The sequence below is a fragment of the Triticum dicoccoides genome, chromosome 7B, assembly GCF_002162155.2.
Source record: "Triticum dicoccoides isolate Atlit2015 ecotype Zavitan chromosome 7B, WEW_v2.0, whole genome shotgun sequence".
Lineage (NCBI taxonomy): Eukaryota > Viridiplantae > Streptophyta > Magnoliopsida > Poales > Poaceae > Triticum > Triticum dicoccoides.
In genome coordinates this window covers 284,532,947-284,539,316 of record NC_041393.1, presented here as the reverse complement: position 1 = coordinate 284,539,316, position 6,370 = coordinate 284,532,947, and positions in this window count along the sequence as shown.

Sequence of the window (6,370 nt, the reverse complement as noted above, 5' to 3'; positions counted from 1 at the left end):
TGGTGAGTGCATAAAGCTCGTGAAGCAGGGTACTTGATGTTACTGTTTTGCTAGGCTGAATCTGTTACGTCATGATGCTATGTAAACCTGCTGCTACAAGTCATTCTATGCATAATCTGGAGATGTTCACTAAGGATGTTTTCTTATACATGTCACGCTATATCCATCAATGCCCTTGGTTGCATTTATAGCCAGTTGTAGCTTGTTGTAATCTTGCTCTCAAATTGCTAAATAATGTTGTTATCAGCCTGTTAACATTAAGTTCAGTTTTGCCATGTGTTTTCCTAGTGATCCATGCACCCTATGACTATGCTATTGTCATGTTTAGCTCCATAAATGTGTATTTTTACTTTTGGTCACCTTTTCATGCCATGAAATGCTCTGTGGTGAGTTGTACAAGCTCACCAACATGCCTACTTATCGTTGTTCCTGCCATATCTGAATCTGTCATATTACTTGCTATGTTTGCATGGATCCTACCATATTTTCTGTTGATCTTTGGAATTAGTTCAGTAAGGGAGTTTTGTTATTTGTATTTATTATTAGCATGTCATGCCTTTGTTTGCCATGATAAGTTCCTGTAGCATGTTATTTGATAGCTCTAAACATTGCAACTTGATGTTATTTCTGCCATGTCAAGTGATTTCTGCCAAGTCTGTGAACTGTTATTATTTGCAATCTTGTCGTGTCCTTTTGAGCATGTTATGGTGTTTTCTGGAGATAGCTCAGTGTTCATGTTTTGTCATGATTGACCTGTAAATCATGCTCATGCCTTTTGTTTTCATGTTGAGGTGTTGTAGCATATTATTTTGATACTTTCTAGATGCCTAGTTGCTGTTTTGGACAACTTGTCTTTTAAACTTGTTTCATGTGTATGTGTTGAACCGTTGCTCCGTTTTGAGTGTTCTCTATATGAAACTTGCTTAGTTTTATATGTAGCTTCATATTACCTTGTTGCATTCATGTTTTGAGTGTGTTTGCTTGATGTTTGTATGTATTTTGCATCAATGTCATGCTTAACTTGTTTTGCTTATATCTTCTAGTCCATAGCTCCGAACTAAATGAACCTTATATGTAACTTGACTAGAATTTTGTGTAGATCACCTTGGAGCATTTTAATTTGCTGTTTAAGAACTTGAACATAAGGTTTATTCAGATCTGGACCAATTTCTAAATTTGCATATGAGGACTTACCAGAATTGTTATTTGTTGTTTCCGGCCTCATTTAAACTTGCTTTGATGTGTTGTTCTTGTATGCATCATCTCTTGCCATGAGTAGCATCATATAGCCTTTGTCATGCATCATGATTGGTTGAGCATCATGTCATGTTTATGTGTTGTGTGTTTACCATGTTGTTTGCTTTTTTCCGGGTTGTGCTCCTTCTCGATAGTTCCTGTTTCGTTGCGACCGTGAGGATTCGTTCGACTACGCTTGGCTCGTCTTCATCTGTTCATCTTCTTCATGGACTCGTTCTTCTTCCTAGCGGGATTTCAGGCAAGATGACTGTCACCCTGGATCTCACTACTATCATTGCTATGCTAGTTGCTTCGTTCTATCGCTTTGTTGCGCTACCTATCAATTGCTCTTCAAGCCTCCCAAATTGCCATGTCAGCCTCTAACCTTTTTCACCCTTCCTAGCAAACTGTTACTTGGCTATGTTACCACTTTGCTCAGCCCCTCTTATAGCATTGTTAGTTGCAGGTAAAGTTGAAGATTGCTCCATGGTGGACAAGATTATGTTGGGATATCACAATATCTCTTATTTAATTAATGCATCTATATACTTGGTAAAGGGTGGAAGGCTCGGCCTTATGCCTGGTGCTTTGTTCCACTCTTGGCGCCCTAGTTTTCGTCATACCGGTGTTATGTTCCTTAATTTTGCGTTCCTTACATGGTTGGGTGATTTATGGGACCCCCTAACAGTTCGCTTTGAATAAAACTCCTCCAGCAAGGCCCAACCTTGGTTTTACATTTGCCTCACCTAAGCATTTTTCCCTTGGGTTTCCAGAGCCCGAGGGTCATCTTTATTTACCCCCCCCCCCCCCGGGGGGCCAGTGCTCGTCGTGAGTATTGGTCCAACCTGTCAGCCGCCGGTGGCCACTAGGGGCAACTCTGGGCTGGCCTATCGGAAGTTTGGACAATCTGGTGTGCCCTGAGAACAAGATATGTGCAGCTCCTATCAGGATTTGTCAGCACATTCGGGCGGCTTTGCTGGTCTTGTTTTACCATTGTCGAAATATCTTGTAAATCGGGATTGCGAGGCTGATCGGGTCTTCCTTGGAGAAGGAATATCCTTCGTTGACCGTGAGAGCTTGTGATGGGCTAAGTTGGGACACCCCTGCTGGGTATAAACTTTCGAGAGCCGTGCCCGTGGTTATGTGGCAGATGGGAATTTGTTAATATCCGGTTGTAGATAACTTGACACTAGATTCGAATTTAAAACGCATCAACCGCGTGTGTAGCCATGATGGTCTCTTTTCGGCGGAGTTCGGGAAGTGAACACGGTTTTGGGTTATGTTTGACGTAAGTAGGAGTTCAGGATCACATCTTAATCATTGCTATCTTCACGACTGTTCCGTTGCTTCTCTTCTCGCTCTTATTTGCGTATGTTAGCCACCATATATGCTTAGATGCTGCTGCAACCTCACCACTTATCCTTTCCTTTACCCATTAAGCTTTGCTAGTCTTGATACCCATGGTAATGGGATTGCTGAGTCCTCGTGGCTCACAGATTACTACAACATCAGTTGCAGGTACAGGTTATGCAATGATCATGACGCGAGAGTGATGTTTGCTTGTTTTGGAGTTCTTCTTCTGCTTCTTCTTCGATCAGGGGATAGGTTCCAGGTCGGCAGCCTGGGCTAGCAGGGTGGATGTCGTTTGAGTTTCTATTTGTGTTTCATCCGTAGTCGGATGTTGCTCTTATGTATGATGTTGTTGTATTCATGTGGCATTGTATGCCTTTTGTATGTATCCCCAACTATTATGTAATGGAGCGATGTAATGGTATCCACCTTGCAAAAGCGTCTCCAATATGCGCTTCTATTCTTGGTGGGACCTTCGAGTTCCTTTAGGATAGGGTTGCATATTGGGCGTGACAAGTTGGTATCAGAGCCTCGACCGACCATAGGAGCCCCCCTTGATTGATCGTGTAGTTTGGCCGTTGTTGAGTCTAGAAGAAAACTATTTTGAGTCTTAGGATTATATATACCGGAGAGTAGGAATTCTTTTTACTCCTCAGCCTCTTCGTCACTCTGGTCAGAAATCTTGACGTAGGTGTTTTGAATTACTCCTCTTCCCCTTCAAATTTTCTTTAGGTTCACTCAGTTGGTTTTCCGATCGTTGGTTCTCAGCTCTTTTTATCCGGTGCATTTCTTGTCAAGTCGACTCGAGCCTCTTCATCTTTGCCAAGTTCAATCCTCAGTTATTTTCTTTTTCCCACCCGCCCACTCCTTTTCTTCTCAGAGCCGGAGTCCATAATCGAGTATCCATCCTACTCATGTGAAGCCTTTGCATTATTTCAACTGTTGTTTTCTCTTCAAGTTATTTGTCGGTTTTTCCCCTTCCAAGTTGCCTTTGTTTTCCCGCCCTCCCACCCTTTTTCTTCCCGGAGTCTGAGTCTCTTTCGACCATTAATTTCATTCGTGTGGAGTCTCTTCAGTCTTCCCTCAATTGTTTCAACCGGTGAATTCTCGTCTCGTTCGTCATTCTTCATATCTTTTTCTTCTCCGGTGGATTCAATTCCAATTTTCAGGTTGATCATATTTTTTCCCTTGGATCAAGTGTTTTCCCTGCTCGTTCGCCTCTTGCCAGTTTATCCTTCCGGAGTGTTCAAGACATCTCAGGAGATTCGTCTGTGTTCCAATTGATTCGAGGTTGTCACCTCATTCAAATATTTCAATTGTTCTAGTGCATCATCTATCTCTTCAACAATCCCTTTCCAATGGTGTTTTTCTCGTTAGTGGGCCCTAACCCATAGGTCTTTTCCCAGGATCTTACCTAACACTTCTAATTATTTCGGAGCCATTCCTAATTCTTTTCGAGTTTGACGTAAGAATGAATTTCATCATTCAGATGACATATCCAAGATCGCTTTCAAATTCTTTTCATCTTTGGTTCAACCCTTCCTCTTTGCTTTTCATTCTCCCGGAGTATCTCAGTTATTTTGGTGGTGTTTTCCGTCGTCATTTGAAGACCGAAGAAGAGTTTTCCCTCTAAATCTTGCCCGTTCTCTCGAAGATTCGTGGTTCTAGCTTCATATTATCCTCTTGAATTATTCCATTTGTCAGATATTCCTTTTTCACACCTATCCGGTGTATTTCAGAAGTTGTTTTCCCGTTTCTTTTCATCCGGAGGCCATCATTCCAGAAGAATCCTTCGTCGTTCTCATATTCTAGCTATCATTATCCAATTATCCCGGTGCATCTGTCAAGTATTCTTTAATCAGCTTGTTATCTCTTCGTTCTTTTGATTCTAAATCCCCTCAAGCATATTGGTTCTTCTAATTCTTCCCGGTGATTCATTCTCTTTCATCAGTCATTTTCGAATTCTTATGGTGGTTCGTTCAGATTCTTTTTCCCTAGATTATCATATCAATTCATTCGTTCTTTCCAAATCCTAATGGTGGTTCATTGAATACCTTCCTAAAGGTGGCGCCATATACTCTTCAATCCTTTTCAAGGAGAATAAGTTGCATGCCAAATCCGGGTGTCATCAATTAAATTTGATGAGGATAAGCATAACGTAACTCTTATTCTTATTCCATCCAAGTGAGTAATCCCTTCCTTCAGAGTTTGTTCTTGATGAATAAATTCTAGTTCGAAGTGTTTTCATCTTTTTTTTCCGGAGTTCAAATTTCCTAAGCCATTTCGTCGGAACCTCCATCTAAATCATCGCAAGGCTCATCTTATTCTTTCTTCCTTCATTCTATCTCATCATCCTTTTGTCACTGGAGTTCTTCCTGGTGGTTCTTCATGATTTAATTCATTCTTCAAGAGTTCATCAAGATTTTGTTGAAGGAGTTCAAGTATCTTTTCTTCTCGCGTCTCGAAGTGCAAATAATTCTCTGTTTTCTTTTGAAGTGGAGTTTTGCATTTCTTTGGTCTTCTCAGCTTTTCAGACATTTGGTTGTGGTATAATTTCACCTCAAGTTTTGAGATGTTTTTGATAAGTCCACAACAAGCTTATTCTTTCGTTGTTGATTAACAACTCCGTCCGATCCTTCCTACTAATGCCGCTTTCGAATTCATTCGTGGTGGAAGTTTTTGTTCTCTCAACAGTTCTTTTCATTCCATTCTTTCAATTCTTCCGGAGGCATTGCGTTGTTCATCTCTTCAAGTGCCATCTCATCTTGTGAAGTTCACGTTCTATTCCTTCCATTTTCAGCCGGAGTGCTGCCGGAATTCTTTTGTTCTTATTCCTTTCCTATCTTGTTCTAACCGAAGTGGTTTAGGAATCTATCTTTTTCTTGAGCTTTTCATTCTCTTCATATTTGTCGTTCATCTTTTCTAACCAAGTGCTCTCGACTTTGTTCATCCTTTCTCGTGCGTTCTTACTTCACCTCTTCCTCTTTCTCTTCCGTCTCGTTCCTAAGATCTCGGGACGAGATCTCTTGTTAGTGGAGGAGAGTTGTAACGCCCCGGATCCGATGTGCCAGGTGTCTTCCAGTTATTCGTCGTCCTTGCCATGTCATCATCTGCATTTCATCTGCATGTTTTTCAAAAACTTGCATCCGTTCGGGTCCTCCCGGCTCTCTCTGTTGTCCGTCCTGAGCCCAACCACACTCGCACGTGCCCGTCTCCCCCTCTCAGACCTTGTTTCGTGAGCGGGAGAAAAAACGTTCTCAGAATGGGCCGAGATTTGCCGAGTGGCCTTGGTATATCACTGGTAGACCGCCCGTCAAATTTCGTTCTATTTGGAGGTTGTTTGATACCCCAACGGTTAACCGCGTAGCCCGAAACCCCTCTCTCTTTGCAGCCCAGACCCTTTTCACCACAGCCCATGAGCCCATCCAAACCCCCTCCATGCTCTCGGTCATTCGATCACGATCATGTGGGCGAAAACCGCACCTCATTTGGAGTCTCCTAGCTCCCTCTACCTATAAATATGTGCCCCTTCCCAAAAATTCGCGGATGAACCCTAGCTCCCCTCTCCCCGCGCCGCCGGACGTGTCCGTCCGCGCCGGACAAAATTGCGCCGCCGCCCCGAGCCAACCGTGCCCTGCCACATGTCGCCGCCGCCTCCCACCACCGCGAGCCCTCCAGGCCCAGATCCGGCCCGCCCGGGCCTGGACGCCGCGCCGCCCGTGCCCGCAGGCGCCCCGTCCCGTGTGTCGCCGTCCTCCGGCCCCTCTGCCAGCCCCGCCGTGTC